Source organism: Podarcis melisellensis (assembly GCF_964234715.1).
Source record: "Podarcis melisellensis genome assembly, chromosome: 11".
Classification (NCBI taxonomy): domain Eukaryota; kingdom Metazoa; phylum Chordata; class Lepidosauria; order Squamata; family Lacertidae; genus Podarcis; species Podarcis melisellensis.
The window spans coordinates 17,675,754-17,701,591 of NC_138543.1; the positions used below are offsets into that span (position 1 = coordinate 17,675,754).

At 42.2% G+C, this 25,838-nt stretch overlaps 2 long non-coding RNA genes across 3 annotated transcripts in view; one reads left to right on the forward strand and one right to left on the reverse strand.

The window, feature by feature from the left end:
- The window catches only part of LOC309380727, a 58,068-nt gene extending 35,782 nt beyond the window's left edge, over positions 1 to 22,286 (reverse strand). For both annotated transcript variants that reach the window (XR_014173081.1, XR_014173083.1), the window contains exon 1: positions 19,608 to 22,286. This is a non-coding gene — a long non-coding RNA (uncharacterized lncRNA). The remainder of the gene's footprint in view (positions 1 to 19,607) is intronic.
- A 1,099-nt stretch (positions 22,287 to 23,385) lies between these two features.
- LOC309380763 lies at positions 23,386 to 25,090 on the forward strand. Its single transcript, XR_014173119.1, has 2 exons — positions 23,386 to 23,617; positions 23,762 to 25,090. It is a non-coding gene; the product is annotated as an uncharacterized lncRNA (long non-coding RNA).
- The last annotated feature ends 748 nt before the right edge of the window (positions 25,091 to 25,838 follow it).

Here is a 25,838-nt window from a genome sequence, read left to right on the forward strand (position 1 = left end):
ATAAATCAGTGTAAAAATGGAGGTAGCGTTTTAGAAAAATAGAACTGCATGAAAAAGAAATACTTTTAAACACCACATGTAGATTTAAAATAAGAACATGTTTAAAAAATGCTACATCATCCTATAGCATTGGAATTGTGAACATTTCTGTTTCATGATTTTTAATGCTGTAAAACTTTAAGGCCCATATATTTTAATACACAGTTTAACCACAGGTTACTATAAAGTGATATTATAACCCTAGAGATGCTGACTCAGTAGAAAGGCTCTGCAATACCTATTAATTGACCCGCAAATTCCAGAAATGCATTAATCCCTGGTTTATTCTGCCTGCACACAAGGCCCTGGGGGCTTATTGTTTTTCAAGCCGTATGAGTTTGGCACTAACCAAATGCTTGAGTTGTGAATTCTGATATCTACATTCAAGGCTACCTGCTTTAACTAGCCCTTTGAGAACGGGAACTGGAAAAAGCAGATACTGCTCATATGCCTGAAGTCCACTGAGGAATGGAAATCATTTGCACAGACATGATTGACAGTAAAGAAATGATGATAATAAGAATAACGGAGGCAGCTATTAGAATTCTGGTGACCAGCACCCCTGTGGTATACTTATCACATCTAATCCAAGATACCACCTTCTCCCTGAAGCTATATTTCTGTAATGAATGGGAGCATTTTTGAAACTGAGAAGATTGAAAAATACACATTCGCCGAAGACATCGCAGTTTTTATTACTGCTACTAAATTGCGCATCTGAAGAACACATCCTTGGTTTATTTAGTAGCACTAATAAAATGGAAGTGTATATCATTCTGTAACGCATACCTTGTTTTTCTTTCTTTTCAGGATTATGGGAAGAATGAAAATAGAATCTATTCGTATCTGAACTACAGCCTTTTGGCCAGACACCAGGGTGTGTGGTCACCGAATGTGTGGTTTGTAGGCTTTGTGCCTAGACGGCAGCTTAGGGACTGAACACAGGCTTCCTTAAAGCTTATGGAAATAGCATTGAGCGCACCAAATGGATTGCAGATGTCAGAATATTTGGCTACTGTTTTGTGAAATGGGATGAAACGGAATAAAACAAAAAAATAAAAATAGGAGAGCCAAATGATGAATCACAGAAGACAGTTCATAAGTTCCAATCAATGAATGTTCGATTTTCAGATAATGTGAATAAGAATAGAACAGAATGCACACACACAAACTCCTTTTCTTCATGTGTGGGCATTGGCGGCTGAAAACTAGAAAGGAACAATGGGCAATTGCAGAGATCCAGACTCTACTCAAACTGGATTCACCTTTGGGGGGGAGGGGGGAGTTTTCCTACACACACACACACTTCAAATTTATCAGCATCACTAAGGTAAACCAAACCTTCACGGCAGCTTAAACATCCTTAGAAAGGGACCATTTCGACCTGTTTCCACAGTTTTGGAAACCTGCAGATTTCACATGCTATGGCAGCACTCTTGTGAATGTAACAACAAAGCATCCAGGAACATTTCTTTTTTGTAAGATACTTCTTTAGTCATTTTATGTACAATCTTTACAACAGAAGACTTCACATCCAAGACAAAACAGTATATAACAAAACCTTGAGTCTCGTATTTTCGTTTGTACTGGTTCTTCTCAGATTCCCTTATTTTACTATTCCTTAATATTTGTCTCCTTCTTTTGGTTCCTTATCCTTAATCTCTTAGGTTCCATATATATCTTTAATAATTTTTCAGTTAATTGCTCTCACCTCCCTCCCTCTAAACCCATTGCTTCCCTTCACCCATATGCGATCTTCCTCACATACTGTCAGGGAACTGCCATTGGATCCAGAGGCGGAGGGAAGGCTTCAGAGGGATGCCAGAGAGGGTCCCAGTAGGGAGAGAGGCAGCCCATCTGCTGGGGAAGGAAATCAGCGTAACACCAGTGGAGAAGGGCGGCAGATGGGGGAATCGGAGAGGAGGCTCCAGGACTCTTTACCGGAGACCAGCGGGGAGAGCACGGGTCCTCCACTGCCCACACCCTCCCTGCGCAGAAGACTTCCGCGCAAGGAGAGTAGGAGGAGACTTGGCGTCAAAGAACTTCTTTGCTGGAAGAAGTTCAAGAAATGCCCACTGACGGATTCTGCCAGCGACTGAAGCAGCCATGGGTGTGAGGCTGTCCAGACAGAAAGGGTTCAACCAGGTAACCTAGCCAGGAGTGGCAGCAACTTACGCACGAGCAACCTCTAGAACCATTACTCATACTGTTGGGGGTTTTTTTGTGTTGCGTTAACAGCTGTTTGTAATTGTTGTTCCATATCTGTTTTAATATCATCCTATAACTTTGCATTTTAGGCTCCGAAGCCAACTCTTTTCATGTCATCTTTTAGAGCAGACTCTAATTGATGCTGTTAACTTTGCCATCTCCATAAATTCACAAATTTTAGCTTGCCATTCTAATAATTTTGGAATTTTGTCTGTTTTCCTTTTTTTTTGCCACTAATATTCTGGTCGCTGCTGTTGCATAAAGGAATACATTCCTTTTATCCTTGGGAATGTCACTAGATATTTAACCTCCAGGAACATTTCTAGGTTACAGAATTACAACAATGCAAATTTCAACATTTTCTGTGACGTGCAGTAGTCCTGAGCATGTGGATGCATAAGAATATTAACTATGAATCAGATTCATTGACTCATGCATTAGAATGCATATCTGATCATAGTAGCACTAGTCTTGCTAACACATATGTTGCAGCCTGGCATTATCCCCTCATTCAATTTCAGTTGCATGAAGAGGAGAGTTGGGTCCCGCTATACCACTGTAAACCAACCCAACTGTCCATGCTTTTCTATTAGGAATTTTAGGTGCTGACATTCCAAAGGAACAGAAAAGGCTTTTTATGTATGTGATGACAGCCGCACAGATGTTACTAGCCCAGAAATGGAAAGAAGACAAAGTCCCTACCAGAGAAGAATGGCAAATTAAACTGTTGGATTATGCCAAAATGGCAAAACTGACCGGAAAGCTCAGGAACCAAGAAGGCCAAAATCTTAACAAAGAGTGGGGGGGGGGGAATTATAATTTATCTTGGAGACCACTGTAAGCAGATGAAAACATTAGTAGGATTGCAACAGCACTTGTAATGTAGCAAATACTATGGAGTGACTTAAAATATGGACTAATAATATGCAGTTGGAGGGTATGACAATAGGATCCATGGAGGGGAAGGTGGGAAGTCCAGAGATTCAAAGGAATCTTTAAATATGGATGTATATGGTTGTATTGTTATAATTCTATACTTGTAAAATCAAATATTATTATTATTTTTTTAAAGTCAACCAACCCAATTGCCCATGCTGTGATGGGAAGGGAACATGAAGGGGACAACCTTTTCTATTCACATGCATACATTCAGAGCAAGATGCAGAATCCTGATCATGTAGGGTTTAATGTCACTGGGCAGAGGTGTGTGGGTAGGCATCTAAATGTCATTCTCTAAAGAATGCCCCAGGAGGTAGGATCTCAGCCCAAGGTGGGTAAAGCGTTTCCCCAAAACACTTGCCCAAGAGAACAGCATTCAAGGTGCAGCACAGTCTCAAGAAGTCAAGGTCAAGCACAGAAAGCAAATCTACCGTAGGTCCAAAACATTATCCAGAAACAATGACAGCAAACAGTCCATCTTAGATGGCTCTAGGGGGTCTTCATTAGGTATCAACCCAGAGGGCTCTCAGCATTGGATTCAGGGTACCCAACATCATCTTCAAAGTCCTTGATTTGTGGGATGTCTCGTTCATCCTCCAAGGACTCAGTATCTGGCACCAGGTAAGGGCTAGGCACCAAGGGACGCGGGTGGCGCTGTGGGTTAAAGCCTCAGCGCCTAGGGCTTGCCGATCGAAAGGTCGGCGGTTCGAATCCCCGTGGCGGGGTGCGCTCCCACTGCTCGGTCCCAGCGCCTGCCAACCTAGCAGTTCGAAAGCACCATCGGGTGCAAGTAGATAAATAGGGACCGCTTTCTAGCGGGAAGGTAAACGGCGTTTCCGTGTGCAGCTCTGGCTCGCCAGAGCAGCTTTGTCACGCTGGCCACGTGACCCGGAGGTGTCTTCGGACAGCGCTGGCCCCTGGCCTCTTAAGTGAGATGGGCGCACAACCCCAGAGTCTGGCAAGACTGGCCCGTACGGGCAGGGGTACCTTTACCTTTACCTTTAAGGGCTAGGCATGAGAGTGGAACACATTTCCATATTCACACAATGCATGGGTGTTGCTGGGGTGGGATATGGATGAGATGTAATTGTGGGTTCAGGGCATGGGAGTCAACTTGAATAACATATTGGGGGGCAGGTAAACCACACCCTCCAAAATTGATCACATAATGCGGCACGTACACACACACACACACACACACACACACACACTTTGAATGGCAATACCCATCAGCTTTGGAGAGGTGGGCAAAGGGACCTCAGCCACTAGGGGTTGGCTCCTATGGGTCAGGAAGCTCTCCTCTGCCACTTGTACAATGTTAATAATTGTGAAAGAGGATAATGCTCTCACAGGACTATATTTTCTTTGGCTCCATTTAAACCGTATTCAATCGGGTTGCCTGGATTCCAGAGCCAGGTTACCTAACTTGAATCTATACATATACAGAAGATTATAATTGCCATCCCAAAAAGAAGCCATGTGGATTAATGTCTGTTTTATAATACTTAGAAGGGTTTAGAAAGGATCAATGCATAGGCTTCCCCTGGGAACTATTTGACTTTGTCAGCTACCCAGACAGGTCTGAATTTTGCTTGAAGAAGTCTTCTGTCCGTGCATCAGTGGAAGCGATGGTATGTCCTTTTGGGGACTGGGATGTTTATGAACAATGTATTGATTGGCCTTGGAGGAGCTGTAAGAGATGAGTAATTTTTAAGGCATTTGTTGAATAAAACAGAAGCATTTGCTACCAGCTGTTTGAAATTAGGTATAATGTGAGTCACGAAAAAGTCAGCTTCATTCTCCTCTAGCAACGGCATATGCATAAAAATGACTTCAACAGAGTCTCCATAGTCAACAAGTGTTTCTGAAACCAGATTGAACAACAGCAAAATCAGATTAAATTTTAAGAATCATTAGGCATTATCAGTAGTATGATATTCTCTGTGGGTTTCCTTCATATATATATATATTCCTGGCTCTCTTAGGCATGCCTGGCAACACTATGGAGTATTACTAGATAAACCCCATGAGATCTGATATTTATCTACATAAATGTATGTTATTGTTTCATGTGTAATTCACTTTGAAAACTGCAAACTGAATAATGTCAATATGTTTTGGTAGCATCTTACTGCTTTAGGGAGTATAGATAGATATCATGCTAGGGTGTTTGTAGGTTCCTTAAAATATCGAAATGATTTTTCTTGTGTTTAATGTTATTTAGAGCCTGATGCTAGCTATGTTCAGCTATTAAGACACCTAGGTTTCCCTAGGCTTGAGCAAAAGAAGAGTTTAGAAGATTTCCCTTAGCCTTGCTGTTGCCTGACAATATCCTCACTTTCATTTTCTTCATTTCTAACTCAGAAAGTAAGAGTAGAGAGTTCATAGCAGTGCTATTTTTTTTAGAAAAAGAGGTGCAAGAACTCACCATGAATGCCTCCCTTGTTCTCTTAGAATGGCAATGGCGCCCACCTGAGAGGTGTCGGAACTGAGTTCTGGCTGAAAAAAAGCCCTGGTTCATATCACCAGGATACCTCATCAGGATGAGCCAGTGTGGTGTAGTGGTTAAGAGCAGTGGACTTGTAATCTAGTGAACCGGGTTCACGTCCCCGCTCCTCCACATGCAGCCACTGCGTGACCTTGGGCTAGTCACACTTCTCTGAAATCTCTCAGCCCCACTCACCTCACAGAGTGTTTGTTGTGGGGGAGGAAGGGAAAGGAGATGGTTAGCCGCTTTGAGACTCCTTAGGGTGGTGATAAAGCGGGATATCAAATCCAAACTCCAAACTCCACCTCAATCCACAATACAAAACAATCCTGCTCAGGCCATTTCAAATGCCAAGTAATATCCCACCCCCTGTTTGAGAGAAACAGGAGGCCATTTCTGGAGAGGATAATCAGAAAAGGACATAAATAGAGCATAGGGAAAGCTGAAGGAAGTCTAGGAGTTAAGCAGAGAGAAAATACACAGCTCCAAAGGCACACACAATAGCATCCAGTATCCCCAGTTCCTAGCCTTGAGCTCGATTTGCATGGTCAAACTCATGCTGGTAGTTTCAAGAACACTGTCCAACCAACTTTGTAACCAGAGGTTCAACTGAATAGAATCTGAATCACATGCACCACAAGGCCCATGCAGCCTCAACTTAAGATGGCTCCCCGGCCTGGCTTTGCACTGCAAAGTTTGCAGCAGCACGTGCAACAAAATGGCGTCCAGCATTCAAAAAACCCCTCAGCTTGCATTAACTAGCCACACACACACAGCCTCCCCCCTCACCACGAGATCGCCAGTCACCCACCATTTTAGTCAACCAGCTCCTTTCTTTTCCCCCATAAGTCAATCGAAGGAGCCTCCAAAACAAATTCAAAGCCCCCCCCCACGAGATCTCCTTTCCTTTTCCCCTACCACATGCCCCCGCTCCAGACAGACCTTTTCGCCGGCAAGGGTGAGTGGGCCGTCGATGATTTATCCATCCGATTCCGATCTGAGCACTCAACACAGGTATGTTCAACTTCTGAGCCCCTCTGAGCCAAAGGCAGAAAGCCCAGCCAGCAGCCAAACGAAGCCTCAATGAAAACCACCGTCATCTCCACTGGGAAGCGCTGAGCAAAGGCGAGTCCCCAGGCAACGCAGCCGATTTGATCAGCACAAGGCATGCAAGCTCCACCCCCCAGTCGTTCTTAGACTTCTTATTGGGTGAGCAACACAGCCAAGCAACACAGTTGGAGCCTCCCTCCTCCCTGGCCGGCAGGGAGGGAGGGAGGGAGAGGAGCTGCTTCCTTTGAAATTTAAGGGACATTTAAGGGACATCCATCAATAAGGGACAGCAGCGGGACATGGCGCTGGAATAAGGGACTGTCCCTCCAAATAAGGGACGCTTGACAGCTATGATCTCTCCAGGTGGGCATTTAGGAATGATATGCAGGTATACTAACAACAGCAATAGATATATACTACAGATATACTAGCAACAGCAATAGAACATATTCATATAGCACTTCCTGGTGTTGAAATATAATTTGCTGCCTTTCCTCTCAAGGCGAGTAGTGAAAATAGGACGATTGCTTGCATTTGTTTGTTTATAAAAACGATTTCTATGTGTACTCATCTAACCTTTGCCTGACACGCAGCTGCTCTTTTATGGTGTTTGTTGAAATTTCAATGGCCCTGGCAGCTTATCAATAAAAATCATCCATTCATTTATACCTCTTTGCATCCTAAATGCAAATATCTAACAAAGAGCATATGTGTGCTATTTACTTTTTTTTTTTGGCATACTTTCGCTTTTATGCATATCTTTGTTGTTGTTTTTCCTCCCTCTCACTTTTCCTTCTCTCCCCACCCTGTATCACTTTATTTCTTTTAACTGAAATCACCTTAATAAAATAGAAATATTAAAATGTGTGCTGCTTACTTGGTTTTCTATATCAGCATATACCAGACATCAGGAAAAAGATTCTAATCACAGCACATTCCATTATAGACCATTATTCCTAAATGCTTGCAGGAAGTGGTGAAATAAGAATTTCATTCAGAATAATCAATTGCCCTCTGTCATTAGCCCTATTCATTCCCCCCCCTTGTGTGATAAAGGTGGAAGGAAATGGACTTGCAAGTTAGCAGCTCCCTGCCCATCACATGACTGCCACCAGCCTTGCCAGCCTCCTCAGTTTGAAGGACAAACTGTCACACTGGGCAATCCTGCTCACAACCAATAGAATGGATCAGGACTTCCTGTTGCACAAGCCCCAAAATCTTGAGCAGGTTTTTTAAAAAATTGGAATTAATCACTGACTGGATGATTTATTTATTTTTAAAGGTAGCCCAGGGTCTGTCAAAATGGCCATTCCTATGAAAGATAATTGATGGTACAGGAACAGGACAAATCATGGGGTGTGGGGGAACTTAAGCAGTAACAGGCTGCCTCAAGCCCAGGGCTGAATCTGACCTTCTAGATTCATACCCTCCAACATTTCTTTGATAACAACAGGGATGCCCTATATACTACTATTAAGAATACTAACAACAGCGATAATAATTTAATTTAATTAATTTAATTTATTGCAGTTGTACCTTGGTTCTCAAAGATAATTCATTCCAGAAGTCCGTTCCACTTCCGAAAACATTCGAAAACACAGCTTCCGATTGGCTGCAGGAGCATTCTGCACTCAATCGGAAGCCAAAACATATGAGTACCAAGGTGTTTGAGAACCAAGGTACAACTTTTAAAAAAAATAAAAATATTTTTTTATACCCCACCCATCTGACTGGGTTGCCCAGCCACTCTGGGCAGCTCCCAACAGAATATTAAAAACATGATAAAGCATCAAACATTAAAAACTTCGCTATACAAGGCTGCCTTCAGATGTCTTCTAAAGGTTGTATAGTTAGTTATTTCCTTGGCTTGGAGGTCGCATAACCCCATAGCCTCCAACATTTCTCCAATCAAAATAGGGACGTCCTAAGGAAAAGTGGGACATTCTGGGATCAAATCAGAAACAGGGACGGCTTCTATAAATCCGGGTTGTCCCTGGAAAACAGGGATACTTGGAAGGTCTGCTATTTGACTTGCAGGATTCTCCTGAGGATATGCATCCTTCACAGTTCACATCCATCACTGGCCTTCTCCATGTCCTCATCAAACGTTTTTGCAATGTGTCCTTGAACTGTGACAATGGATTTCCCACTTCTGATTTAAATGGAAACATTGAACGTTATCACAAGCTCACTCTGTACTTTGATTGGCCTTGCAGAAATCATTTTTCTTTCACACTGGACAGCACTGAAACAGTTAGGGGGGGAGAAAATCCTCAGATGAGATCTGGTGGTTTAAATGAACAATAACAAATACACAACCTTAGAACTGTAAGCATCATGTAATGCTCTGACAAGAAGAAGCCACTTAAATTTATCTCAAAATCCTTGCCTTGCCTGAAGACCTCCATTTTGCTGTTGAAGAGCCTGTTAACATGCTTGCTCATAAGCCAGCCCCCGGAGGTTAAACACAAGAAGCTTTCATAGTTTGCTTTCTGTGAAATGAGTCAAGATCTAATTTATGGGGTAGAATTTATGTGGAAACAAAGGAGAAGACAAATTAGATTGAGAATCCACCTTGGTGGAAATTTATGAGGTTCACAATTCACCCTGGAGGTGGTGGAATGTGAAGTCACATGAGCCAGAGCCAGAGTAATGGCAGAAGACAAGGGATTCAGATACAGTGGTACCTTGGTTCTCAAACTTAATCTGTTCCGGAAGTCCATTCCAAAAGCAAAGCGTTCCAAAACGAAGGTGCGCTTTCCCATAGAAAGTGATGCAAAACAGATTAATCTGTTCCAGACTTTTAAAATAACCCCTAAAACAGTAATTTAACACGAATTTTCCTATCTAACGAGACCATTGATCCACAAAATGAAAGCAATAATCAATGTAATGTACTATAAAATATTTAAGACAGTATTGTAGGAGATAAGGAATACGGGTAGCACTGTGGTCTAAACCACTGAGCCTCTTGGGCTTGCCAATCGGAAGGTTGGAGGTTTGAATCCCAGCGATGGGGTGAGAGCCCCTTGCTCTGTCCCAGCTTCTGCCCACCTAGCAGTTCAAAAACATGTCAAGTGCAAGTAGAAAAATAGGTACTGCTCCGGCAGGAAGGTAAATGGTTCTGGTTCACCAGAAGCGGCTTAGTCATGCTGGCCACATGACCCGGAAACTGTCTGTGGACAAACGCCAGTTCCCTCAGCCTATAGAGCTAGATGAGCATATAACCCCAGAGTCGTCTGCGACTGGACCTAACAGTCAGGGGTCCCTTTACCTTTACTTAAGTCTGCCGGAAACTAACCTATTCTACATACTTGTATACATCTCAAGCCCCTTTTACCAAAGATGAGATAAGCCTGCCCTCTCCTTTTCTTCAGCCTGCTGGTATCCATTGCTCTTTGAATTATATGTAGTGTCATGATGTTTAAAGCTGAACACAAGGTAATTGTTTATGCTCTACTTCTTTTTCTCTCTGAGGTAACTATATCAGACTTACTGCGCTCAATCCATTACACCACCTTTCAAGGTATATAAATCTGAAAACTTGGCTGCAACTTGTGCAGCTCGTTACAATATTTTACGCTGAATGGGATCAAATTAATTTGTGGTGGCAACTCAAAGCAATTATTTTTTCCAGAATATATTGTTCCCTAAGGATTTAGAGTCCGCAGAGAAAATCAGTATGCAAGCTAATATTCCCAATTATTAGTAAATTGATATTCTTAACTTTTTACCCTTGCAGAAATATAATGGAAATGAACATTTTCCCATGGTGCATTTATAAAGGGTCTTGGGGGGATTAGCATGCTGCAGTTTAATTTCTTTAAAAACAGTAAAATATTGCAATAGTAAGAAAGACTGGGCTACAAACCAATTTACAGATGTCTATGGGGCAATTGAGAGTTTCCAGTTCAAATAATCATATATCTGTGTAGGCTGTGCTTCTTTCTGGATTGAAAACAAGTGCATTCAGATCAGCAGCCTTGACATATTCATCCAGGCAGCAATCCCACGCACATGCCCCAGTGAGTATGTCCCACGGATTGCAAGTAAAAGTGCTTAGGACTGTGATATTGATCTCACATTTGTCTCCCACTATCCCTGTACTAATTACAGTGTCTTTCATATACTGTCAGGGACCGTGCTGAGGAGGGCTGCACTGAAGAAGAAGGGTTGGAGCCCCCCTCCCCCCGATCCTGGATCGTCCCAGGAGGAGCAGGAGGATAGTGTAGATTTGGAACAGTGGTTTGCAGAGGGGCATACTTCAGAAGGCAGAAGCTGGGAAATACTGGATGGGGAACAGCTAGAAGAAGAAGAAACACCGGGAGAGGGAGGGTTAACAGATTCACAGTCGTTGGACAGCATTCCTCCACGGCCCTCTCCAAGGTTGAGAAGAGCTCAGAAAATCTCAGGGGGAAAAGCGCAGAGGGTACAAGCTCAGTTTACAAGACGTAGGAGTGACATAGATTAATAGGGATGGAGAGGGGGAGTAAGCCTTAATTGGGAGCACCGCCATTTCTAGGGAGACATGGCCTTTTGTCTCTCACTGTGATTGTTAAAGACTCTAACTGGTAAGACTTCCTTTCGTTTGATCTTATTTACAGCCACGGGGAAGGAAGCTGATCCCCCAAAGCCTGACATATAAATAAGCTTCTTCATGCCACTTTTCCCAGGTTGGTTTAACATTTTTTCCTAAACTTTGGGTGATATCCAATGCCAAACAGACAAACTTGTCCACAGGCAATGGGACTTTGTTTCTTTTCCTCTGCCCTGAAGATCCCCACCTCCACCTGCAAAAGTCTCCCCCAGAAGGTTTCCCAACTTCCTGACATATGGACACCATTAAATGAACTAATCTATCATTTTTCGTTCTCTCAGTGTCTTAATTTTCCCAATCTTAAATTCTCCCTACTTCAACAGCAATTTCTTCATGAAAATTCATCAGTTTTGTAGGGCAAATTTCCTTATATATGCAGTTTCTCATTTTATATGCAGTTGTGACTAATCTAATGTTCAGATTTTCACAAGCAATTTTCGCTAAGAGAATGAATATGTCTATGTTGTTTTATTTAATGAATATTCATGACTTTGTATGCAATTTTATCTAATGGATGCATTTTTGCAAAACATTTTATTCTAATATGTATCATTGTATGTTATTTCATCCCTATATGCATTTCTACACATGCTCTATTATATGCACTCTGGAACACATTACTTGAATGGAAATCATCATTGCAAAATTCAGAGAAGTGCAAATTTTGAGGGTTATCTGTGTTTTAGTTGCCATATTGTTTTGGAAAGTGTGAATTACTGTATTTTTTGCTCTATAAGACTCACTTTTTCCCTCCTAAAAAGTGAGGGGGAATGTGTGTGTGTGTGTGTGTTATGGAGCGAATGTAGGCTGCACAGCTATCCCAGAAGACAGAACAGCAAGAGGGATTGTTGCTTTCACTGCACAATAATCCCTCTTGCTGTTCTATTTTTTTTTTCTTGTTTTCCTCCTCCAAAAACTAGGTGCGTCTTGTGGTCTGGTGCGTCTTATAGAGTGAAAAATACGGGTAGGTAGATATGCCTTTAAATGTGGACTGAATTGAATTTCTCCCAAGCATTTCATCATTGGCATTTTATACTGTGGTGTCTCTCAATCCTACTCTCCTACAGTCCTACAGCTGAAGCAGGCATCTTCTTCATGCAAAGCAGACGCTCTGAGCCACAGTCATTCCCCTGATATACAATTAAAGTACAACTTTTTTCAAAAATGCATTCTTCAGATTGCAAATTGCAAGGCATAACCGAAGCTGGCGATTCAACCATGTCCCTTCTTTTCGCAAGGAAATGCTCTGGTGAGCTCCAATTGTTCAAACTGCCCATTTTGTTTCTACCTGCATGCAATTATTAGAGTTTTCTTGGTTTCTGCACTGCATTGAGTTGTTCAATAGTGGTATACATTTTGTGTGACAGAATGTCGTTTCAAGGAGGGCAGTCAGCTTAATTCCATTATTTGCATTCTATTTGCCTTTTTGCATCTGATTAGACTAGAAGGAAAAGCGGAAGAATAACGATCTTATCAGGTGTATGTGTCTGTAAATGTGTACATGCAGGTGAATATATTACAGGAAGGAAGAGAAGGAGAAAAAGAGGAATGGTGAGGATTAAGAGTTACTCTTTCAAGTACTGTGAGTTTCTGATTTCTTAATAATAAGGAGAAACAGGTAGGGCCTACAACAAAGTGTTGCATTGTCAAAAGCTCCCTTTAAGGGTTCCACCCACATTCTTTGATAATAATTTTTATTAGTTTTCAATTACAACAATCCAATCCAATAACAGTCTCATTATAACAATGCCAAATTATCATACAATTAATAATACCGGTCACTGAAATGTCAAATTATACAATTTAGGTGTCCCCCATGTGCTAGAATGAATGGTTTGATGCTTTCCTTTGTTCCGGCATTCCAAAGTCTTATAAATTCCAATAATGCTCCAGTCTAGGTAAAGGTAAAGGGACCCCTGACCATTAGGTCCAGTCGTGACTGACTCTGGGGTTGCGGTGCTCATCTCGCTTTATTGGCCAAGGGAGCCGGCGCACAGCTTCTGGGTCATGTGGCCAGCATGACTAAGCCACTTCTGGCAAACCAGAGCAGCACATGGAAACGCCGTTTACCTTCCCGCCAGAGCGGTACCTATTTATCAACTTGCACTTTGACGTGCTTTCGAACTGCTAGGTTGGCAGGAGCGGGGACCGAGCAATGGGAGCTCACCCGTCATGGGGATTTGAACCGCCGACCATCTGATTGGCAAGTCCTAGGCTCTGTGGTTTAACCCACAGTCCCTTATATCGCAGCTGCAATTTTAACAACTTTCATTCATATTGACACATTGAATAGGGTTCCAGCCACTTTCATTCCATTCCCTGTCTCTCCAGGTTTTTGATATCTCCTCACATCCATAAAACAACAATTATGAAATACATGGGTTTTTCCCCTGCCCTAGGCCATTTATTTTGTGGCAGGGCCTTGCTCCTTTCAAATTGGTAGTACAGCTACAATGCAATGCTATCAAGGACAAGGGTTCCTTTGTATGCAGAATTTACTGAGTGCATTAGTCTCCCAAGATTTGCTGCACCAGCAAATATGTGCTTAGAATGGAGCAGTTCAACGGCAGCACAACATCTCTGAACAGGACATTACATTAGTATTGCACTGTGTCTGACAGCATTGCAGGCTGATCTTCAGGCACAACTGTTTCAAGAACATGGTGTAAAGGACTTGTTTACCATGATAGCACTGAAGTACTGAGAATTCTTCATTACAATGTGCTGGCTTTTTGTATGTGACAAAGACTGTTAATTTAAATTTTAAAAGAATCACGGGAACGGTAGTTTGTTAAGGGGTACTATGTGATGGTGAACTACTATGTGATGAGTGTGCTTTTAATGTGCTTTAAATGGTGTGTGCATAGCCCAAGTGTTTTCAGAAAATTAAAGTAGAATAACATACTTTTAAAGAAACAACCCACCTGCTACAAATCAGACCACAATAGTATAAAATGTCAATATAAATGGGCTTTAAAATACTCCAAAGCATGGTCAAATTAAGAAAACAGGGATGGCAACTTCCTTGAGGAAGAAATTCCAGAACTTTCCAAAACTAAAATGGTCTGTCTTCAGTCACAACCCACCTTGCCTCAGAAGGTGGTGGGACTCAGAATACTCTTCCCGAGTATTATTAAAATAGCAATGATAAATCCTATTATATGTCTTGCATATTCCATGAACAGAATTCTTACAATGAGCTGCTTCCCACCCCACCCCCCACTGCACCCCAGCCACACTAGGAGTAATATATGATTTGTTTTCCTAGACATGACTGGCACTAACACACAGCAAACTGGGAAACCAGCATCAAGCAGCCATCACAGGCCACACAACTGCCCACCACTCGCACGAACTCCAGCCATTATATAGTGGCAGCCAGTGCTATTTTTCTAGAAAAAGCTTACACTTTCTCTCTTAGAATGGTAGTGGCACTGAGAGGTGCCAGAACTGAGCTCCAGTGAGCTCTGGCTGAAAAAAACTCTGGTGGCAACTGATGGGGGAGTATGAAAGAACAACCCAGGAGAGACTGGACAACTCTGGGCCGGACAACCAAACTCAATACAGATATATTTTAATTACGCCTCAGGGTGAACCCAGTCCTGTACATGCCAGAGATAAGTCCAGCATAATCATCAATGGGATTGAATAAGATCATTTTTAACAAAATGAGAGGGTATATGCAAAAGGATTTGTCCAAGAGGTAGCCAGGGTGGTCTCCCTCTTATATACCTGCTGGGATTGACAAGGCATCTGACCCTCACCTAAATCTCATAACTCTCCTGACAGGTGATTTGGTCTGCAGCCACAGTGCGGAAATAAAGGCTGAGATTGCTCACCAGATACCAGGCACTCTACTATTCAAATTAGGCCCCAGTGTTTTTCTTACAATCCTCTTCTCAATTAAGTAACCAATTTTAATCTAGAATTTAAATTCTCAAAACTTTATTTATTAATTCGAGCAAGTAAACTACTGCTCTCAATTTCTACCTGCAACACACTTGAGCAAACCTGCTCCTCTTCCTTTCACAGATATTTTGTTGCCATTTGCAACTGTGCCTGCCTCTGATTAGTTCTTCCTTCTTATGGTTTTTGTACTGAACCTGGAGACTCCAATATAGAGCATTCAATGTCAAGAAGGAGGGCAAGTGGGCAGCCTATCAAATGGCAAGGCAGGAGCTACATGGAGCAGGGCATTTTCACTGGTGGTGCCCATTGTATGCCTCACTCTTTCCAAACCTGCTCTCTTTTGGCCTGTATTTTGGAGCTTTATAATTTAGGGAGACTTTGGAAGAGCTGGTTGACAAATCTTATCAGTCTCTGATGTATGAGCAGATTTTATTTGCTGCTGTTCTGGGCTTCTGGTGCACCAGGGTTTACACCAGTGTAATAGAGTTGGCCAGGATGCCAGAAGGGATACAATTTATGAGTTTTCTCCATTATCTGCACAGCAGGGGGTGTTCAGTCAACAGTGCAAAGGCTGAGCTGAAGCGTTTCCTGCTGGTTACCTGCTTTCAGCTTTAGGGGTCGCTGTTTGGTAGTACCCAATTGGTTAGCTGTCAGATTCTAGAGCTCCCTATTGGTGGCTCTTAGGTAATTCACAAAATACAGAATCTAGTCATAAAACACAATGTTCATTCATAAAGCAGTAACATAAATCTCCATTGCTACATGTTGGGTATATATTTCAGTGGTTGAACGTATAGGTTTATGGCCATGCTGTAGTGTAGTGCTTATGTGACTGTGAATAAAAGGTGGCTGGGTTCATCGTCTCAGACCGTTTGTGGGGGGAGGTGACAAAAATGATTTCCAATAAGTGCCCCCCTCTTTATTTCCATAGCAAGTCCTTGAGTCTGTACTTTGAATAGTGAAACCATAGAAGGTGCAGGATTTGTCAGTCTAACCCAGGGGTCTGCAACCTTTAAGACAAAAAGAGCCACTTGGACCCGTTTCCGAAGGGAAAAAAAACTGGGAGCCGCAAAACTCATCATTATAAAAATAACTTTTTTGTCACTTTTTTATTATTTCTTTGTTTGACCCCTCAGAATTACTCCTCCTCATAGAAATAAACGTTAAATTAACAAGTTACCTTTTTGTGTGTGTGTGTTCTTCACTCCCCTTCAAAACAGTGACCAGCGTACATGCCCCCTTTCAATGCAGTGACCAGCGTACATGCCCCTTACAATGTAGCAGGCGGGCGGGAAGGTGATGTCGGGACGGTGCATGACTAACGCACGCACCGCCCCATGCGACGTCACAGCCAGTACAGCGCCCGCCACAGTGGGGAGTGTCGGGGTGCACAATGCGCCTCCTCCCCTCGCTAGTATCCGCCCCAGAGCCGCGGCAAAGGTGTAAAAGAGCCACATGCGGCTCCGGAGCCGCGGGTTGCAGACCCCTGGTCTAACCCCTGCACAGTCTCATCAAGGCTGACCTTAAGGCAATTGGAGCAATTTGGCCAAATTGGGCCCCGTGTGCTGTTCCTAAGGGCCCCCCCCCCCCCGCACCAGGGCAATCTAGATGCATTTTATTTATAAGATTTTGCAGACTTTGGCTGTGAACTGGAGCCTTGCAAAAAAAAAAACAACAACCAAAAAAACCAAGTTGTGCCCCACTGCTTCATATTGGGCCCCACTGGCTAGCCCTGAGTCTCATGAAGCCTTGGGTTTGCAATTTTGGGAGAGGGGAGGTTGCCTGCTGGGGAGCGGGCAGGCTGGTGAGGCCCCCTAGATTTAGAGACAATAGCTTCAGCCTACTTAGCCTATACATAAATCCAGCACTGCCAAGAGGTGAAACAGGAAGGTGTTGCTGGCTGCCTCCCTCCCACCCCACCCCCACTGAAGCCTCACTCACTAGGGTCATGAGGCTGTAGTGGCTTCCAATGAGATCTTGCAAGATTTTGCTGAAAGCCGCTGCCATGGTGCAACCCCAGTGGCAGGGATTGGGCAAATATGGTGGTGCTGCCCCATGGAATTCTGCTGCCTGATGTGGCTGCTTCAGTCCGCCTCGTGAGTGGGTCAGTCCTGTGAAGAGGATTGGGCAAATTCATGGAGAATAAGATTATCAATGACTATGAGTCACTTTAAAACAAACAAGACATGTAATCAGACCTTGATATCTCATATTACTTAAATGTTAAAGTAACCCAGAGCTACTAGATTATCATTGTTTTTATTAAGATCAATTACATAGGTGTTTTCCCCCTCCCTTTGTGTAGAGAAGGAAACTGAATACCATCTTCCCCCTCTCTATGTTGCAGCCAATTGCATTTTTCTCCATACTTTAGTGAGAAAATTAAAAACTCATGAAGGGAATGTTAAAATACTCCAGGAAATGAGTTAATTTGTCTGGAGCATATATGCAGTCCTGAGGATGAACAATTGGGGGCTTTTTATACCCCCCAAAGAATCAACAGTTTATATGTAACTGTAATTCTTCAGTGGAAGATATTAAAACCTGCATCACACACAGGAAATATGAAGTGGTAAAACCTTTATTGATGCTCCCACAAAACAGGTATGCAACCAAAGAAGTCTCACCAGAACTATACAGTAATTTGAATTCTGGGAATCTAGCAGAAAAGCCTAGTAATATGTTCAGTATTGCTCATAGGTTTCCATTTTTATAAAAGGATTGTCTTTAATTCACCCAGCGTTGGTAGAGTTTGGGCTTATGGATGGCATGTGGGGCTCAGTTTTTGGACTACTAATTGGGGGGGGGGTTGTCAGTAGATGCAAAATAATTGCTCCTCACCACCGACCTTCTGATCGGCAAGCCCTAGGCTCTGTGGTTTAACCCACAGCGCCACCTGCGTCCCATTTAAATTACAGATAGGGAGTGCTATAAACATTCATGTGTATACCTCAGTGCAAATGGGAATGTGAATGTGTATGGGTCAAGAACTCAGATCCGTGGCTGAGATAACCATCCCTCTCCATTCATTTGTATCCTCAGTAATCATAAACACAGAGCTGTAAAGTCTTTGAATTTATACTAGCAGTTGCAGAAAAAAAGCTAGTTCTGTGTAATGCAGCAGCAAAGATGATTTACTGGAACACTGTGACACACAGTCAAAACTGGAGAAAAATGCATATAATTTTCTCTTCCCTAACCTTGAAAACACACTTCTTGTGGGTTTCCACACGTCTGGTTTCAAAATGGGATCCTGTAATGTTACCGTTCACCTCAGTGAGTCGATGGGGCAAAGCTGAGAAGTAGCAGCCATTCTAATGAATTGAAGTGTGCAATCATTCCAATGTTTCTGTAGCCTGTGCATATTTTATAACCGACTGTAGTTGCTCTGCCATTTTCAGAAATGTATTTCTTTGAACACTGGGTTCAGTTCATTGAACAGGAGCTAATCAAATAAGTAACAGATTTTCACTTCATAGAGATTAGAAGAAAATGGAAGCTCCCCACCTCCTTTCTTCTCTCCAAAGCAGTTTTCGCCTTCCAAAAGTGAGGGCTGTGTCTCCCCAAAATGGGTAGACTTTTAGAAAACACACTTGAATCCGTTTTTCCCACGGAGAGAGGAGAGGGGAATCTGTAATGCATTTCATTTCAGTCATAAACAGGCCTTCAGGATTAGGTAGAATGCTTCTGAGTTTTATCAACCTCATTTTGATGTTTCAGTTCTTACTTTATAAAAGAGCATGCTGTTTTAATGACATTTTGCTAAAGTTTCAGAAACTAATGACTGACACCACTTTCTGAGGTTTGTGTCCCTTCCTATAGCCAGTACAGTTGCTACAGGTATTGCAAAACAGTTCTGATAGAAGAGCCAGGGGCACTCAGAATTCTTGGTTGTTGTTTTTTTATTGATATAGCAAGAAAAAAGAAAAAACACAAATACCAAATTACACACAGGAATAACCATAGACACATAATTTTCTTAACAAACAATAAAACATATATTGGTCTTAACACTAAAGACCCAACCTCCTGTCTATTCCATATTTCGATTTCATATTACTTATCAGGGGCACTCAGAATTCAATTGGCACCAAATGCTGGCTTTGAGAAGGACTGGGAACATCAAGGTTGGACACAGGGTTGGAAAGAGATGCCCCTTCCCAGGTGAGAACAGTAGCAGTGTGATAAGCCACAGCAACTTCAACTGCTGGTCAATTAGAGTTATGGATTATACCTTCCCAGGGAAGACCTGAATTGATGTAAGTGTACAAGAGGGGAGGTCAGTGTGGCGTTTGCCCATTCTTTTTAAAATGTCTGTACAGGGGGAGAGAAAGAGTTAATAGGTAGACCAATAGAAAAGCCAGAGGCAGAGCCTACCTTTTTATAAAAGGGCTTAGCCCAAGGTTTGGGTTGGTAGTTGGTTGGTTGGTTGGGAAAAGGCAGTTGGGAAAGCAGTTGGCAGACAGCTGGAATTAGAGAGACAGTTAGTGCAGTTGGTTCATGTGTGAGGGGAGGTAGAAGAGTTAGGGACAGAATAAAATAAGACTAAGAAGCTAAACAATAACAATGTTTTGAATGCAGTTCAAGTTTATTTGTGTTTGCACTAAACTACACTCTTCTTTGTTAACTGAAGAACCTGACTGAGACTAAATGATTTACCGGGGAGGACCTGGTTGGTGGCAGTGGATTAGTGGTGTATGGGTTAATAGTCCGTGAGAGTACCGGGGGCTCTGTACGAACGCCACAGTCAGGAACATTGAAAATGGAAACTACAGGCTTGGGTGGTTGTATTGTCATGGGACAATAGAAAGTTGGCTTTTACCAGGTCACACTATTTGTTCATTTGGCCTAGAATCATCTGCACTGATAGGTTGCAGCTCTCCAGGATCATTGGCAAAGGTCTTTCTCATCATAGAACCATAGAATTGTAGAGTTAGAAGGGACCCAGGAATCATCTAGTCCAACCCCCTGCAATGCAGGAATCTCAGCTAAAGCATCCATGACAGATGGCCATCCAACATCTGCTTAAAAACTTCCAAGGAAGGAGAGTCCATAACCTCCCGAGGGAGACTGTTCCACTGTCAAACAGTTCTCATTGTCAGAATGTTTTCCCGTACATTTAGTTGGAATCTCCTGTCTTGTAACTTGAAGCCATTGGTTTGAGTCCTCCCCTCCAGAGCAGGAGAAAACAAGCTTGTTCCATCTTCCACGTGATAGCTTTTGAGATATTTGAAGATGGCTATAATATCTCCCCTCAGTCTCCTCTTATCCAGGCCAAAAATACCCAGCTCATTCAACCGTTCCTCATACAGCTTAGCTTCTAGACCCTTGATCATCTTTGTTGCCCTCCTTCCTAAATTCTGGTGGCCAGAATTGGACATTGTCTTCCAGGTGTGGTCAGAACAAGGCAGAATAAAATGGTACTATTACTTCCCTTAATCTGGAAACTCTACTTCTGTTGATCCCCTGATACAACCACTAATAATTTTAACTGGAAATGCCACAGAAAAAACCTGGGCCTTACTGCACACAAAATGTCTGTTCTGTCACTGAGCTATGATCCCTCCCCTTTGACTGATCTGGAATAAATAGGACCCAGCTGGATGACAGAGTTCAAACGGGGACCAGTGCTCTAAGTTTACCCTAAGCCAATGTTTGGAATGAACTAATTTAGCTAAATGAACTTCACTGAACTAGTTCGCTAGTAGGTGTGGAAGTAGTTGCAATAATCATTGGGTGAACTAAAAGTGAATTAAGTTCAAATGTAAGTCAATCAGGCATTTATAAAGTTTGAAAACGAAACACAGAGACAACAATCTACGGCTCATTGTTCAGCTGCAGAGGTGCTGCTTTTAGTAAGGCTGCTTAGCCACTTAATCACTGTTGCAAAGCTATCAGAGGGATAGAATGAGACATTTCCTGCATCTTCCCTGCTGAAGAGATTTGCTTTCTTCCATCAGAGCAGTTTTCAGAGAGAACCAGAGGGACAGGACTAAAGTCAATGACACCTTGTGCCTTTAAGAGCTATGTGGCAGGCAGAAAATAGACAGGGCAAGCCATTTCTAGTAAAAATGCAATTATGGGGAAAGCTTCACTTGATGACATCCTGTCTTTTAGACACCTTATTACTTGTGTGTGAGCCCGCTGGTTTACTTCAGCACAGCAGTTGGTAACATGATGAACTTTTTATGAATGAAAAAGTTCCTTTGGATGAACTTGGGCTGAACTAGTTCATTTAGCAAAAGTACAAAATTTAATTGGAACTGGTTCCTTTTGGTATGAGATGAACCTGAATAAGTTCTGTTTTAAAAATAAACCTTCCAAACACTGCCCCAAGTTACCAAGGCATTTATAGAAAGTGGAAAATAATGTAAAAATTAACATTTAAATGGAAATTCCGTAATATCGCTCTAAATAGAAATATAGCCAGAATTGCATTTGAACACTGTAAAAGGAATATACTGTGCAGCATTCAGGATCTGGGAGTTGGGTAGAATTTTCAGTAAGACACACACACTCAAAAGACGACAATAGATTTCATGACACTGTTTCTCTGTGGATCGCCAGCTTATTCTTTGCATACCCTGCTGGACTGAGAGGAGTTCATAAAAAAACACACAAGCAACACATATCCAGCAGATAATGAGCTAAAGTAGAAGTTGTTTGATGATGTGCAACTCAATCTGCCATGAGCATCTCCTGTGCCAGCTCAGAAATACCTTTACATTGATATTTAGATTAATGGGGCTTGTGCAGGAATTGTTTTGGGTGTATTCTATGCATATAGCACCATCACGTTGAACCAAATAACCTGGAAGAAAATGTCATCTCCTTTATTATTATTTTTATCGCTACTCTGTAAATGTTGATTCTACAGAGCAGTTTTAATAATCATCTGCTCTCATCGTCTCTGATTTTTTTTTTTTTTTTTTTTTGGCCCATGCAATCTTACAGTTAAGGAATATTGTATAAAAAACCAAATGGCAATTCTTTCTGTAACCAAAATATAGCATGTTTCCTTTATGTGATCTTAGCTTTGGTGTTTACTAGCTGCACAGTGTAAGAAATCTGGGCAGTGAAATAGAAAAGGGCTTTTCCCTTGGCCTGCCTTTATATCCACTCAGTTGCCAAGTGCTTTTGTGACATCACAAGAAACCCACAGCCAATGGCAACAGCTGGGGAGGCATCATCTTCATTGCTTTGAGCCTCACAATGGCGGGTGGACCTATCAGTGATTGTGTGCTTGTTTATTCGGGACACGGGTGGAACTGTGGTCTAAACCACTGAACCTCTTGGGCTTGCCGATCAGAAGGTAGGCAGTTGTGAGCTCCCATTGCTCTGTCCCAGCTCCTGCTGACCTAGCAGTTCGAAAGCCGTCAAAGTGCAAGTAGATAAATAGGTACCACTGTGAGGGGAAGGTAAATGACGTTTCTGTGAGCTGCTCTGGTTTCACCAGAAGCAGCTTAGTCATGCTGGCCACATGACCCGGAAAAACTCTCTGCGGACAAATGCCGACTTCCTTGGCCTATAAAGTGAGAAGAACACCACAACCCCTCTTTATTTCAGCAGGACCTATGTGCATTTTCTGTGAGTTTTGGCTTATGCCACGGTCCTCCATGTACCAGTAGCAGTTTAATCATGTTGGCCACATGACCTGAAAAGCTGTCTGTGGACAAACTCCAGCTTCATTGGCCTGAAGCGAGATGAGTGTTGCACCCCATAGTTGCCTTTGAGTGTACTTAGCAGTTCAGGGATCCTTTACCTTTATTTTTTACAATAGAATACTAAATAGAAAAATTAGCTAAAACAATCTACAATCAGAAGAAATAGAGTGCATCCTGAAAACCACAACATACCTAAGCTGTCAAGGTAAAGGTAAAGGGACCCCTGACTATTAGGTCCAGTCGTGACTGACTCTGGGGTTGCGGCGCTCATTTCACTTTATTGGCCGAGGGAGCCGGTGTACAGCTTCTGGGTCATGTGGCCAGCATGACTAAGCTGCTTCTGGCAAACCAGAGCAGCCCACGGAAACGCCACTTACCCTCCCGCCAGAGTGGTACCTATTTATCTACTTGCACTTTGATGGGCTTTCAAACTGCTAGGTTGGCAGGAGCAGGGACCGAGCAACGGGAGCTCACCCCATTGTAGGGATTCAAACCGCAAACCTTCTGATCAGCAAATCCTAGGCTCTGTGGTTTAACCCACAGTGCCACCTGGATCCCTAAGCTGTCAAAGAGGTTACCAACAGCTATAGAAGAAAGGAGCAAGATACACCCCTCTGCAAGGAGGGGATTCCACAGTTTAGGAGCTGCCACAGAGAATTTCCTCTCCCAAACTGCCACCCTGCTGAACTGCCACCCCTGTTATCTTAACACACAAGGGGATCTGTGGATAAGAAATAGTCTTTCAAATATTTCAGAGCACGGTGCTAAAAAAACCATGTCATGTACAGCCAAGCATCTTTTACATTTACTGAACTGGCTTTGGCAATTAGTCTTTCTCTTCTCCTTCTGTTTTTTTTTAATTCTCAGGGCAGCTTCCATGGAGCATAGAGTCATATTCAAATTGTCTGCTGAAGAGTTTCCAACAGATGGAAAATAGCGGCTTTCCTGAAATCAGTGCTGAAAAGTCCTGCGCTTGTACTGGGCACCGGATTCGTTTCTTGAATGCATGGATAATATTTGACTGAGAGGCATGATTTGTAAAGCAAAAATAGGATTTTCACACCATAAACTGCACCACAGGGATTTCAACTTTAATCTTCAATTCTGATAAGCTACTTCTGGCAAACATGTAGCTGTATTTTTCCCTGTGACTCCTAATTCCTTTGTATTAACAGATTACATACCATTTTATCATGGCTCCTATTATCTAGGCATTTCATTTACCATTAATGTTTATGTAGTAATATACAGGGGGATTTCAGAACCTTACAAATCACTTACATGGTCCAGCTACAATTTTCACAGGAAGCTTTGGCAGACTGAGCTGTAATAATATGTATCGGTCAGGATAGCACAGCATCTAGCACTGCCGTTCCTTGAACTCTTGGGTGCTTGGAAAGCTTAGCAAAAATATCACTGTGGCTAAGTTATAATAAATTACAGCATTTAAGGTTGCTGTTCCAGAGGAAAGCAATGTGTTACCAAATGCTCAAATGTGGCTATTAAAGAACTATTACGGCAATTCAATTTTTGCCGGTGTTGATCTTTCAAACAGGCTATTCTATTTGTAACAAATCCAGAAAGTCGGTAGTTTTTAATTCTTTTACGGGGGGAAAAACCCCATCCATCTACTTTCTAATGTTTTGATATTGCCAACAATACAATTTTCAGTACTGAGAATAATTTGCCATTTTGTCATTTCTTCCTAACTAGGTTAATGGGCAGTAGAAAGGTGGTTAAGGTTAAATATAAGTGATTGTAAATTACTCGAAAGAGAGAGAGAAACTAGGGCTGTGTCTTATATTTCTGTGACCCCCAAATTTTTGTGTAACAATAGGCCAGAAGAAATATTTGAGGTCAGCTGCGGAGACCTCAGGCCTTGAGGTAGGTAGAACTGAGGCTGTTTTCTTGGCTGAAAGCAAGAAATTTATAATTTGCCAGAGGGCCTTGTCAGCAATAGCATCCCAGTTGTGGAACATACTCTCTGATCAGCTTTGATGGGCACCTTCATTGTCCATCAATCAGCACCAACTAAATAGCATTCTCTTCTACTAGGCCTCATGGTCTATGGGCATGCTGGACACTGGGCAACATGCCCATGCTGTTTGTATTGTATTTAATGTATGTATTAGTGACTAATATTTTTACATTGTACTTTTGTATTTTGACTTTATTGGCTGTTATATTTTTTAAAAATACACTTTGTGACCCACTCTGAGATTACTTGCGATGAAGTGTAGCATATACGTTTTATAAGTAAACAAATACATACATAAAAATAAAATAAAATAATAAATCATATGCATGCCTACCTGGGAGAAGTCCTATCAAACCCTGTAAGAATGAGTTATGGGTAACAGTGCAGAGTTGTACGGCTGGTATCTAGTTTTTCACATTGCTTATTCCAAGGAATGAGAGGAAAACTAGCAAAGGAGTGTGTCATGGTTTCTGGGTTTTTTTCACCCTTACATCTTTCCAAAAGATGTACAGATTAAATACATCATCATACTTTCCATTTCAGACAAAAGACATTTTCTTTAAATTGGAAATGTCAAACGCAGCCAGAGGATGGATTTCTAACTTCCTATGCCATTTTCCTTTTTTTTGTAATTTCCGACATAATAATGGTGAATCATAGGCTTGTAGTAAGGTTTTATCACTGTGTTTTCACAGTTGATAGAAGGCTGGTCCTTATCAAGGCGCGATAACAGATCAGCCTAATAATGCACCCACCGTTTTTTTGACAACATGTGAGATGAAAAGGATTATCCAGTGTGCCTATGTTGGTATCATCACTGTCGCAGTAGCTGATTCTTAAAGTTTATCTGTCTTTGTCTATTAAATGCAGTGGGACTAACAGTGTGAAGTGTAGATATCAATATTTACAGGCGAGAGGGAAAATGTGGGGCTTTGAAAATAAGCCCAAACTCTACATCGGATGTCA